Source organism: Platalea leucorodia, assembly GCF_965183815.1.
Source record: "Platalea leucorodia genome assembly, chromosome: 4".
NCBI lineage: Eukaryota > Metazoa > Chordata > Aves > Pelecaniformes > Threskiornithidae > Platalea > Platalea leucorodia.
In genome coordinates this window covers 19,748,517-19,762,591 of record NC_138826.1, presented here as the reverse complement: position 1 = coordinate 19,762,591, position 14,075 = coordinate 19,748,517, and the positions used below count along the sequence as shown (strand labels likewise).

The 14,075-nt window shown below is 37.7% G+C and overlaps 1 protein-coding gene across 4 annotated transcripts in view; it reads left to right on the top strand.

The window, feature by feature from the left end:
- The window catches only part of PCGF5 (polycomb group ring finger 5), a 74,852-nt gene that overhangs the window by 13,991 nt on the left and 46,786 nt on the right, over positions 1-14,075 (top strand). For 2 of the 4 annotated variants that reach the window (XM_082310007.1, XM_082310002.1), the window contains exon 2: positions 321-438. The exons of 1 other annotated variant lie outside the window; for it this stretch is intronic. The gene's annotated coding sequence lies outside the window, so the exon portion shown is untranslated. Of the gene's footprint in view, positions 1-320; positions 439-7,852; positions 7,894-14,075 lie in introns of all 4 variants that reach the window. One more of the 4 variants, XM_082310004.1, reaches the window with a different exon arrangement.

The following is a 14,075-nucleotide window of genomic DNA, read 5'->3' as shown; positions in this document are numbered from 1 at the left end:
CAGTTTGAAGTACCTTAATAGTTAGGAGGTCCCTGCAGGAGTGAACTGCATTGCAATTACCTGCACAAGAGACTATTAGGCTTAACAACTAAGAGTTTTTTTCAAAGCTGTTTTCCTGTGAGCAAGTAGGTACTAAATATTTTCAGTTTGGGGGGCTGGAGTTGCTGTCTATGTAAACATGTTTGCACTCTTTTGTTTTTTAGGTCTTATGCTTGTGCTTTTCTCTGCAACACTTCTGTTTCTGAGTTAGCAAGGTTTTGTATTCATATTTTTTCATTGTCTCTTATTTTTTCTTTGCATGTTCCTGCTTATCTCACAAGCACAAGGAATTGATCAAAACTCCAGATAGAAGATAAATTTCAGAATAAGAAGAAACTTGTGTACACTGAAAAGAAATCACAGAAGGATTGTGGAGAAGAATCTAGAGTACAAGTTCTGGTATGAAATTCTAAATATTTTCCTTGGAATTCAGGTCACTGTCTGCTCTGGAAGACAAACCTCACTTAGTATAGAGTATAGCATGTAAAATAGTTCCACTGAGTCTGTGCTGGCCAGCCAAAGATTACTTCTTACCAGAAAAACTATGTTTAAATGGATTCAGACTAGCATAGTTCCTACTCTGTTGTACATGGTATCCACTAAGATATTTTTCATGCTTTATCCAAATGTTGAAGTGTCTTAGATGTAAGAAAACTTGTTTGTATGAAAACTAGCCGCAAAGTCAGGACAACTTTCTAGTACTAGATTTTTTTGCCACTGTTAAAAATGTTTTGAGTATGATTTTTCCCTCCTTAAGATATCAGAAGGAAAACCATATGTAAATACTCTTGAGATGCATTTTTCCATCTCCACAATATGAAGTCAAAAGGCAATTCATTTTCTTAATACTGAAGATGTTGAAATCTTCCATGCATTTAAATAACGCTGTATCAGTATTCACATAGAGAATACTTTGGTCTGTTTCTGATTCCATGTTTCCACTGAAGGCACTGGCAAGCATTCCTGCTAATTTAAGGGGTCACAATTTGAATCCTTTATAGTTATTGTGGAAATTCTGAATTTAGACCTGTGAATTTGCATGAAGCAAGGAAAAAAAGGTCTTTCCCTTGAAATCAGGTTATGTTTAAAACCCAAGAAAGCTTATTTAAATTTAGAAAACCTTAATTGCTCTTTTTTCACATCTGTAATGTTAAATTTACATTTTTTTGACTAGTAATTATTTCCAGAATTTGGCTATGTAAAAGCTCATCAGGCTAAAACCAGGTATACTTGCATGACAAGTTGACTGGCTGGAATTAGTCACCTAATCGTAGAGAAATGGCTTGATTATTTTTAATCTTATGTAGATGGACTTACTGGTACAATTTCAAAAGCTTTCTCTTTGAAAGTGCAAGACAGAAGACTGGAAGGTTGCCAGGTATGTTTTCTAGGCCCATATCCTAGGTGCTGTTATATAAAAACACCCATTTAGTACCCACTGAACTGAAATTCAAGTTATGATCTCACTGTTGCTAAGTACCGACTTCAGCTGGTATAAAATGCTGCAGCTAGAAGTTTGTTAGTTCTATGTTCAGGGCAACCAGAAGAAAGGACAGGGAGCAGAGAGAGGAGAAACTCATTACAAAAGTAATTTAACTAGATGACACAAAACCTTGAATGAGGACCAGTGCATCAGCAGAAATGGAGATGTAAGCTGGCAATGTTCGTAAGGTAATATAATCGTGATTTCCCTACAATAGACATTTGATTCAAATGTTAGACTAGAGTACAGCTTAATTGTGAATCAAAAAAGCATCACAAAGGAGATGGAAGCCAAGAATGCATATAGGGGGGCTAGTCATTCATATCCTACCAACTCCTTCCCCGCTTGAAACTGCAGAAATACTATGCAGTGTTTTAGGTGTTCATGAGGGAAACAGCAGGAAAAAACCCATGGGGGTAATTCTAAAACCGATATATTCCATATAAATGTAATTAAGCTCCCTGATACTAGATGAGTTCCTATAGAAGTCTCATACACGTCCATGGGCATATTCCAGATCTCTCGAAGATCTGAGATAATAAAGTAGAAGAATAGGATAAATAGCAAAAGAAAAATCACTATGTAGAAACTATTTGTAGGTTCTATTTACAGAGTGCCTTATTCTTCCCTCACAAAGCACAGACTTCTAAAAGAGTTTTGAAGGGTCATGGTATAATCAGCTGCCAGTGTCAAGGGGAGACAAAAGAATGAAGGTAGTCTTGGATGAATGGGCAAGGGGAATATCAAGCAGCTGTCGAATTACATTCCTTCTCTGGTTGTTAATGCTGTGATCACTACTCAAATACTGAACTTGGTTCTGGCAACTGCACTTCAAGGAGGATGCAGAAAAATTGAAAAGGGTATATAGAAGACGTAAAAGAATGATACAGGACTTGGGACACATGCTTTATCATGAAAGACTGGGGGCACAGCTTAGGAAAAGTAAGCTCAAGTGGTATTTCCAGCCAGTAATCAAGCCATCCCTTAATATTCTCTTTGGTAAACTAAATGGAAACATTTGAGATAAAGTAACTGATATTCAAAAACAGATTGTTCAGTTTTGCAGATTAAAGAAAATCAAATGACTGTAGCTTAGCAAATGAGGTAATAAAAAACAGACTAATTCAGACTACAATTAAGGATTTTTTATTTTTATTATTATTATTATTATTATTTTACTCATTGGAACTGCTAATGATTGTGGTAGATTCCTCAGTGCTGGTAATCTTGAAAATTAAGGATGATTTAGTCAAAGTAATCTGTTGAACTTTGGGTGGGAATTAATACAAGTAAGTCCTATGGTTTGTGGTTTTTTTTAATGCAGCTCAGGCTAGATGATCACAGTGGTCTTTTTTGACTTAATATGTATTACAGTAGAGGTTGTGCAGTCAGTCTTTACTGTAACATTTAGACGTTTAATTATACACAGCCCTGGCAGAGAATGTTCTGCGTGCGATTACTGAAATTCTCCAGAATTCAGATTGCTAATTCAGTAAAAGCAGAATAGAGGGACATGTGTATCAAGAAGGCGGTAGGATGCTACTAGACAGATGAGATGTTTTCAAGAACAGCATATCTAGTATGGTTTGTCAGCACTTTATAAAGGCATGACAGGGTCCCTTGTAAAATACCTGACTATTTAAATTTTAAATGACCTTTTATCTTCCTTTGTGGTGGGTAATATTCAAAAAGTATGTGGGAAGTAAAGAAACAGCTAGCCCTGTAGCTCTGCAAAAGATAGCCCTTGGATACAAGGGAGAGCTATGTACTGTATTTGCTTAACAAGTTGGTCTCAAAGTAGGTTAGATATCTGCTTGGCCATTTGGTTTTCTGTAAAAATACTGTTCCCTATTTGTTCTGTATTAAACCCTTCTCCATTTATATTTTTATGTTCTTTACAAATAAATGTAGAAAAGATGTGTTGTTTTAACAACCAATAAAAGCAAACTAGCTAAGGTGCAGAATGGTCCAAGATCAGCGTTCCAGAAGAGTTCTTTCTGAAAGAAGAAAGACAGACTTGAGTGAACCTCTCATATTTATTTTGCAAATAATAAGGTTAGAGAAAATAAATACTGTGTGGAAGTGCATGCCCTAGCTTCCCTAAGGTAACACAAGGGTGTATGTTGTATAAGTAGAACTAACAGATGCTTAGGAATCCTGAGAAGTCAGGATTCCTATCTTTCAGGCTTCTTCTCTTCATTTTGGCAGATTTTTTCATACCACTGCTAGAAAATAAATATTTTTTTGTAATTGATAAACATCCTTGTTAATAACCACATTCTTTAAGTCATCTTTGTACTATATTCCAGTGGTGTGCAAGAAAGAGCTTTGCCTCAGATGCACAGTAATCTTTAAGCCCCTGTAGGAGATACTCAGTTTGCTGTAACAAGTAGATTACACTAGTTCTGCAGTACACTTCAGTGTTCATAGCATTTTTCATATGTGTGACAGTGATGCAGTGTTTATTTTAAGAGTCAAAAGCCAGAGGTTCAAATCCCCCTGAAGTCAACAGGGAAAATTGCTTGCAACAACTTCTAACTTATAGCCCATACATTTTGATTTCTATTTTACCCATAAAATTTCTGTATGAAAATCTACTGCTCAGAGGTTTTTTATTTTTGATGTACTACAGCATTTTCGTGCTTAGTGAGCGGACATTAAGAATATTTGGTAACACAAACGGTGCTTTACTATGAATGCAGTAAAAGTAACAAGTATAGTGAGATGGCACCCAAAAATACTATCATTTGTATCTAGTATATTCCCATTCTGAAACAAAAGTCAATATCTTGATATAAATATGTATCTGTTATGAGATCATGTCATTATTCTGTATGGCTTCTTACGCTGTGCTTATTGCCATAAAAATGAAACATCTTCCAGCAGTGGATTAAACAATGTGCCTAACATCTGTCACATGCTTTTAACACATCCTCGCCCCAAGGAGAGAAGCATGTGCAGTAGATGGCTATGTTTTGGTAGACTTTTTGTGTTTATTTTGGGGCAAGTATGTTGAAAGCGTTTCATGTTGACAACACATAATCAATGTATAGTGTTACACAAAATTATTCTCCTATAGCTGATTGACCTATAGGCAAACTACAGACTGAGCTGGATACTGCCTGGGTAAGGAGTTCATCTGGCACCCAGCTGACTCCCACATTCTTTCCATCGCTCAGAGGTGTTAGTCATGTCATACAACGCACATCTGTATCTGGCCATGGAGAAATGGGACAGCATACATGTGGTCGTAACCCAAATACAGGCTTAGTCATGTCACCAGTGTGCATAAACCCTCAATACCTACTTACACATCACCGGACAACACAACAGAAAGGTTGGACGTTACTAATTTTGTTGATTATGTTATTTCTGTGGGTTAAACCTGGTAGGCAGCTAAGCACCACAAGCTGCTCGCTCCCCCACCCTCTGACCCCCCGTGGGATGGGAGAAGAGTAAGAGAAGAGTAAAAGCAAGAAAACTTGGGGGTTGAGGTAAAAAAAAATTTATTATTTAATAAGGGAAGGATAAGTGGAAGATGAGAGAAAGAAAACAAAACAAATGAGGCAAAGGCAATCACTCTCCACCTCCCACAGGCAGACTGATGCCCAGCCAGTTCCCAAGCAAAAGGCAGCTAACTTCCCTAAACCCCCCTCTTTTCCCTTTTTATGGCTGAGCATGACATTATAGGGCATGGGGTCTCTCTTTGGTTAGTTCAGGTCACCTGCCTGGTTGTGTCCTCTCCCAACCTATTGCACACCCCCGAGTCTTCATTGCGGTGGGTAGTGTGAAAGAGAGAAGGCCTTGATGCTGTGCAAACACTGTTCAGCAACAGATAGAACATTAGTGTGTTATCAGCATTGTTTTGGTCACAAATCTAAAACACGGCACTGTATGAGCTGCTATGAAGAAAGTTAACTCTATCCTAGCCAGGCCCAGTACGGTTATTTAGCAGGATGACCTAGGAAGCGTTTGAGACTTAAACTATACAAAGCTATAGATAGCATCTGAATAACAAAATATTTGCCAGGAAGGAAGAAGACAGTCTTTTATAGATATCCTTAGTGCTTTTGAACACATTTTGTAGTTCTCATGGTGGGGGAGATGATGAATATTTCTAACTCAGACTGAGAAGGGAATCCACACATCAAAGATATTCAAGGTACATATTTAAGCAGTGTGTCCCACTGAAGTTGCTTAAGACTTGAATGAATTGAAAAATAAGAATTTAGGTTTCTCTTGGACACAGATTTGTACTTAGGTCAGTAAGTGTTCTGTTTCATACCTTTTACTGCAGAAAACAGACTGATACAGTTGTGTGCATTGCATAATGCTCAGCTTTCTCAAACTAGAGTGTTTATTTTCTTGTGCAGGAGTCTTTTAGATGTTTTGCTTAAATGTCTTATGTTTCCACCTACTCCTGTCTAACATAATGCATTTCTTTTATAGAGAAATGAGATCTGAAAGATCATATTTGGCATTAGTCTCTAGTGAAAGTGAAATTTTTGCTGGAATCTACTGAGAGTTTTGCAGGTTTACTAGCAGTGCTGTTTTGGGAATAGAGCAAAAAGGTTGCTTTTATTTTTGTTGACATGAAGTCTGTAGGGATGTAAGTAGTCTAACATTCCTCATGTGAGCAGTTTTCTTTCCATAACAATGCATGAATATTGCGTGAAAACCTTATTCGTTCCTCATCTCTGCTCACATGTCATTAGTGAAATGAGTCACTGACTCCTGTGAAGCAAAGAGTTCGCTCGAATGCTTATGAAGTATGGAAGTACTTTAGACAGAGTAGAAGGTACTTACAATATCTAACCATCCTGGGTTCAGGAGGTGTGAGGAAGGGACTAGAAAAAAGAATGGCAATTTGGCATTTTCATACGAGCAGTTTCTGCCTGTGCAGTGGTCATCACAACCTAACCAAAGATAATGAAACATCCATGGGATTATAATGCAATCTTCGTGGCTTCAGGACTAAGAGGTGTAATAAAGCCGTAGACCAGGGGACCACTTCAGTTCTTAATAGCATCCACATGCTTCCAGCACATTTTTTATTAGATAATGTAGTGCTGGAATTTTCTCACATAGGAATGCTTATAGGAGTTAGAAGGAGTGACACTTTGTTCTCTCAGAGTTATCAGTGCACTGTGGACACTGGTGGTATCCTTTATCTGACATCTTCCCTCCTAGTTATTGGGAGATTGTGGTACTTGCGCATGTGTGGAATAAGAGTGGTTTACAAGTACACTTCTAATCATGCTGCAAAGAGTGCAATGATGGAGATGTTATCTTTAAACCTCGCTGCAGAGTATAATACGTGTGTGCACTTGAATCTGTAATAACATTCTTTTATTTGCAACCGAAAATACTTTCAGTTAATTACAAATATAAAGTGAGACAGTATTTCTGTTTCAGTGATTGTTAATACTAGCTTCTGCTTTGGAAATGAGCGTAACTGTGCATTTTTATTTCCTTTTTTAATAATGAATGTGTAGCTGTAAAACACTCCGTCAGTACTAGATGTGTATTAACCAACAACCTCTTCATCACAGCAGAGGTAAAAGTACATTTAATTACATCATAGAGACATAAAAATAACTTGTTTCAGGAAGTCATGGAGGTATTGTGTGGATTAGGCTGTGTAAACAGCAATATTCATATTCATATTCATATTCATGAGATGTTTGTTAATACGAAAAAGAAAGATCAGTTGATGGGTCTGAGTCTTTGTCATTTTAAGTGGTCATTTACTCTTGCTTAAAACTGAATGCAAAAATACAATTAAAACACAATGTTCTGTTTCACTCCCATTTTGCAAGTGTATAGAATTATATATCTATAAATACTCACACACATACTATATTAGGTATGAAATTCTGATTAATCCAGCTTTTTATCTTCAAATATTTTAGCTTGCAAAATATTATACTTGCCTCCATATGCTGAAAATTTGAGACTTACCTTTTCATTCCTTACCAATCCTGTTCTAAAACTAACTGCAGATATCTTGATTATTTTCAGGAGCTAGTATCAATAGCAATATGAGGCAATATGTAGGTTAAGTGTTCAATCTGGCTATTTTTTTTTCCAAATAAAATCTCTCAACTCAGAGATTAGGTGTCTGGTTTAAATCCATGTCAAATGAACATTCAGATGAAGAATAATGTTGTGATGAACACATTGTATTGGAATTTGAGAGTCGGAAGTTTAATTTCTAGGCAGTCATATCTCTCTGTGTGGCTGACATCAGAAATTTATTAGGAAACCAGCTAGAAATATTTTACTCTTTGTGTAAAACAGGCTCAGTAATGCATCCTTTTCTTCACACAGTTTAGACTGGAGACTCTTTACACCAGATGGACTCTCAAAGGGTATGTTTCCACTGCAGCTGAAGGTGTATTAGCTGAATGGATATATTTGCACTAAGAGTAATCCAGCCAGCTTTGTTAAACAGCAATAAAAATAGTGTCAGGTGTTTCAGTAAATGGGACCCAGCTTGTCCTGGACGCTAGTGTGGCTATATTATGTTGATGTACATGATGATACACATGTTCGCTTCCATAATTACTGGAGTTAGCCAGATTAAAGAGTACATCTGCTTTTCCCCTTCAAAAAATTTGTTTTCTTTTGATCAGCTTTTGTTTTACTCCTCTACTAAATTCTGCAGTCAACCTTTAGATTTTCTTCTGATTTATTCTCCTGTACAAGCAAGCTTTTTCCATCCTCTATCTTCCCTTGGCCTTCCCTGCCCCATAATACACTGATTCTTCCTTTACCCCCAGAAGACCAGAAGGCATGCATCTGCGGCTGCTTTGCTCAACAAAGCTCTTTTGCTAGGGAGTACTAGTTGATAGCTGCCCCAGAATTCCCAACAAGTATGATTTCCTTGGTGCTTTAAGAAAAGCAAGTATTAAACATACTTAAAGCTTGAGTCAATACAGATTTGCACAGATTTCCTAGGGCTGGATAGTGGTAATACATAGCCCAGACCCTAAACGTAGTTACCCTCATTCTCGTCCTGAACCACCTCTAACAGAGAGCCGAACTCCTGCATGAATTACCTACTTCTGAAATTACATTCTGCTATATGACAATTGGGCTATAGGTGTTCAAAAGCCAAGTACTGCACTGAATATAAAACTTAGTTGATTGAGTAGAGTTCTATACTATGGAAGGACATAATCTGCAGTTTTAGATTGTTGCGTTTTTCTCTTCAAGAATGATTTAGACTCCTGTTACATAAATAACATGGAGTAACACCACCCCAAAGCTATAATATTTTGAAAACACAATTATTTTTATGGAAGCTAACAGGTAAATTTTTTCATCAGATTTTGAGTTAAAATTTGGTGCCTCTAAGAAACATAGCAACCTGTAGAAGCAGAGAAATGTGGAAGGGACAAGAAAAAGGGAAAAACTTGAATGAAGAGAAAGAAGAGGGAAGTTGGGACATGTGAAGCAGCTGTTAACCCAGCTTAACAGGACTGTGTATTTTGCTTTTATGCACTGTTCCAGGAAGCTTACTATAATGGTAAATCTCTCCTTAAATTATTTAGCATGTACAGTACCTTCTTCATAATTTAAAGTTTTTAGACATGTCATGGAGCAAATGGGAATGGACACAGAGCTGCTGTGTAATAAGATACTAATCTGTAATGATTTTTAGGAAAACCCAGTAGCTTTTGTTTAGTTTATATTATGGTGCTTACCACAGTGGATCCCATACAATAATGAAGACAGGAAGGTGACAGAGCCAGTGCATGCGTGGGTATATCCCTAGTATCCATGCTGCACACTCACGAGGGACCAATGTTATGGCCATGAGACAAAGACCCCAGCATTTACCGTGGCATACACCTCTGATACAGTTCAGACTCAACTGGAGTTACTAACACTTTCTGTTCAGAGGTAGCCTAGAACTGCATGTAGTGAGCATATTCCAAACCTATTCAGTAATTCTGGTTAGTATTTCACAGAATCCCAGAATCACTGAGGTTAGAAAGGGTCTCTGGAGGTCATCTATTCCACTGCCCCTGCTTAAAGCAGGGTCAACTAGAGCAGGTTGCTTAGAACCTTATCCGGTTGGGTTTCAAAAATCTCCGAGGATGGAGACTCTGTAACCTCTCTGGGCAAACAATTCCAGTGTTCAACCAAGCTCACAGTAAAAACCTTTTTTTTCTGATGTTTAAATGGAATTTCCTGTGTTTCAATATGTGTCCATTGCCTCTTGTCCTTTCACTAGGCACCACTGAGAAGACTCTTGCTCAGTGTTCTTTACTCGTCCCTCCATCCTCCATCAAGAATTTAGAGACAATGATAAGATCTCCCCTCAGCCTTCTTTCCTGCAGGCTAAACACTCCCAGCTCTCTCAGTCTGTCCTCATGTGATAGATGTCAATCCCCCAATCATCTTTGTGGCTCTTTACTAAACTTGCTCCAATATGTCCATGTCTCCATTACTGGGGGATCCACAACTGGACACAGCATTCCAGATGTGTCTTACCACCTCTCTTGACCTGCTAGTAATACTCTTCATAATGCAGTCCAGGTGGCTGTTGGCCTTCTTTACTGCAAGAGTGCACTGCTGGCTCATGTTTAATTTCATGTCCACCAGGACACCCAGGTCCTCTTCTGCAAACCTGCTTTTGAGCCCGTCACTCCCCAGCATGTACTCATGTGGAGGCTATTCCATGCAAGTAGAAGGCTTTGCATTACCCTGTGTTGAACTTCGTAAGACTCCTGTAGGCCCTTTTCTCAAGCCTTTTGTGGTCCCTATGAGTGGTGGCACAACCATCTGGTGTATTAACTACTCTCAGTTTTGCGTCATCTGAAGAATTACTGAGTATTCACTCTGTCCCATCACCAGGTCATTAATGATGATGTTAAGCAGTACTGGCCCCACTGTCAAGCCTTGGGGCACTCCAATAGTGACTGACCTCCAGGTGGACTTTGTGTTGCTGGTCATAACCTTTTGCGACTGGCAGTTCAGCCAGTTTTCAGTCCACCTCATTGCCCATTTGTCTAGTCCAGCCCCTCTATTCAAAGCAGGGTCAACTAGACTAATTGCTAAGGATGGAGACTCCACAGCCTCACCAAGCAAACAATTCCAGCGTTTGTCCACCCTCACAGTGGATTTTTTTCTTTATGTTTAAATGGGATTTCCCATGTTTCAATTTGTGTCCACTGCCTCTTGTCACCGGACGATATGGAGAAGTCTCTTGCTCCGTCTTATTTACTTCCCCCAGCAGGTATTTATACACATTGATAAGAGCCCCCCTGAGCAAGGCTAAACAACCTCGGTTCTCTCAGCCTCTTCTCATGTGACAGGTGCTCCACTCCCTTAATCATCTTAGTGGCTTTTCAAGCACTTTGTATGATAAAATCGTAAACAGAGGGAGAAAATTATGTGGTAGAGTAGCAGTTACCTTTCACTCTTTATTGTCAATATTTGCATCTTGTCTGATTAACGTTACCATATTCTGTGGCTTTGAAGAAGACACACTTACTGAAGAAGAAGGGATCTTCATCATCTTTTGCCTATGCTAAATAAATTATTTACAGTATTCTTGTAAGTGGTTACAAGTTTATTATTCTTTGGGCACTAAGTACCATTTAAATTGGCTCCTGTTTACATCAGTGTCAGTAGTTTGGACAATAACATCATTGAGAGGTCATGTTTGTAGTGAGGATGTTTGCTCTAAAATTAATAATATTGACCTTGTTACTAAGTAAAAATTATGTTTCTAAAGATTTAGACAGGTGGTTCTAGACTCCAGACAAACTATGGAGCTACTTTGTCCTTCATCAAAAAAGTGACTGTATGTAATCTATCTACAGCATACTTTCCATTTCTCTTCTTTATAACAATCTTTGTTATGTGATTTTGTTAGTACCACATTAATTGTGCCGAAAATCATAGTTTTCAGGAATATTATTGAGTTTCTCTGTACTAAAATTCATTGGTTTGTCCTTATTGAATGAGGGACACTGACATAAAATAGGATTATTAAGAAGCAGTTTCAATACCTCACCTTGAGGTTTCTCAACTGTTCTTGCATTTTTTACACTATTTACTAATATTTAAAAAAAGAAGGGGGGGGGGATTGCGTCACTGGTATAAATGCGGAGACCAAGAGATGCAATGAAGAAATTTGTACAATAGATTTAAAATATATCAGATAAAAGTGTAAACTGGCAGTCTATGTTTGAAGGTATCTCTTTTTGATGGATTTCGTAACAATGGTTGTCTCTCGTGATTTTGCTAAGTTGCTGCTTAGTGGAAGACGTAGCCCTGAAATACATATTTTAGTGCCTGACTGATGGAGGGTTATGATGGCACCAGTGTTCCTGACAAGTTTAAAAGACACCAGGATAAAACACTAGACAGCATTCCAGATTTCTCAGCAGGAAAATGTAAATCTCCTTAATTTTATTCCTACTGAGCTGTGGCAACTAAGGTCTTGTATTTAAATGTGAATTATTAAATAGACAGCATGATGATGATAGGAGCAGGCTATGTGTTACATGTATCAACAAGTTCTCATAAGCCAAATACCTTGTCAAAAACTCGTGTTCCCATCTATGCATTGGTGATAAAGGGAAATAATTTTAAGAGTATTATGCCTTTTATTCTTCAAAGCCTACCAAGGATATTAGATTAGGGAATGGAGTGACATTTGCCATGTAAATTGACAGGTGAAACCTAGCTTTAAGGCTCTAGAACCTAAACTTACCACAGTGCTGAAGAAAATAGTCACATCTGAAAAACCTCAGCGAAGTGTATACAGGTTGTAGTAATGTAGAAAGGTCAGATATTGTATGATATCTTTAGCATAGTTTATCATTTGCTTTAGAAAAACATTCTTGAAATGTATTTAGCAGGCAGCTCAGTTCATTACCAGGTGTGAAAAATTTTGAAAGTGAAAAGGTTTTGACTTTGTTGTTTTGTTTTTTTTTTAAATGTGTTGATACTGTAAAAAAAAAGGCAGCTGGCAACCTCAAGCTGAGGTATTAAATCTGAGATAAAATCTCATCTCTTAGAATCTCTTAATGTTTGACGGTGACTATAGGATTTGGTATGCTTGCAATAGAGATTAGAAATAGCAGCGAGGTATGAAACGAGTAAAGAATGATGCATGCTCTCTGCTGACTTTATACACCTTTATAAAATGTAAGCAGGTGACTGTTACATATCTATGCACACTGCTGCATGGACTTACATGCTAAGCTTGATGCAAATTAATAGTCACCCACTTTAATGAGCTGGCCTGTAGACTTGCATGGACTATGGGCATGCATAGTGAAGCATGAATGGTAGTTTTTATAGAATCAGGGCCTAAATGTGAAATATAAACATAGTTCACTTGCCATTTAAGTATAGATACCCCTGCAGGAGAATGTAGTGAATTTAGCAAGAATGTAATTCTTGCTAAATGACAGCTTTTTGAAGATGAGAGAGAGATATGTTTTTCTAACTAGAAAGCAAGAATCTCAACAGAATGATCCAATTTAAGCATTTGTCAGACCTTTTCAGTAAGTGCCATTAGATATTTAAATACCAAAACAGACATTATTTTGTTTTATTCAAACAACCGCATCTCTAGAAGGGCTTTGCCTGTACTAGTGTGCTTAAGAACTGATTTCTTAGACTCAAAAGCGTGCAATCTCCTGAAGTATTACCAACATTTCTTACCATCATTTTCTTCCTACAGAACTTTCTAGCAAAGCAGTTCATGATCCTGTCTAGTTGATGAGACTGAACAAGTTAGTAATGTGAGAATGAACTTCTGCAGACAGTACAGCTTTTTAAAAGCAGGATTGTGTATATTCTTTGTATTCTGGGAGGGACTCAGCCCTGCTCTGTCCAGAGCCTAAAAAGAGAGAGTCCGAACTGCCATAGCCTACTCGGCTAAAAGCCACGTGATCTCATTAACACTGTGCTGAACGCAGACTTCCAAGCATTACAAAAAGGAAGCTCAAGATGCAGGGGCGGTAAACATAGCCTCACAGCTTTTGGTTGATTTTGTGCTCAATCCGATTAAATGCACATCAACCCAGAGTATACTGTTTACATGCAGGCGGAGTCTGATGGCCATGATTTTGGAATTGGAAAAAAAAAAAAAAAAAAAAATCAAACTTTTTTTTGCATACTTGAGAATTGTTTTATACATCTTTTCTATAGAAAACTCAGTGATGATAATGTCAGACACAGGCACCACTTATGCAAACCTTTCTGATTTACTGCAGTCATGGGACTAAAGTTGGGAAACCAGCACTGTCAACTTCCTAAGCTAATGTGACTGCAGAACTGGCATATGATGCCAAGTTATGGCCTGAGGAGTGATTGTTCACTTGAGAATAGCTTCTGGCTAGAATCCTGAGCTTGTCTGTCCCTAAAACTGGCATATTACTCAAATGAAGAATCAATTAAAAGTATCAGTTTTGCTTAATCTTTTTCCATTAGTATATTGGATAAAAATTATTAATATTTCAAATAATGCTTTCAGTAAGATGTTATTTGGAGTGACTCACAGTTGTTAATGTGAACCGTTACA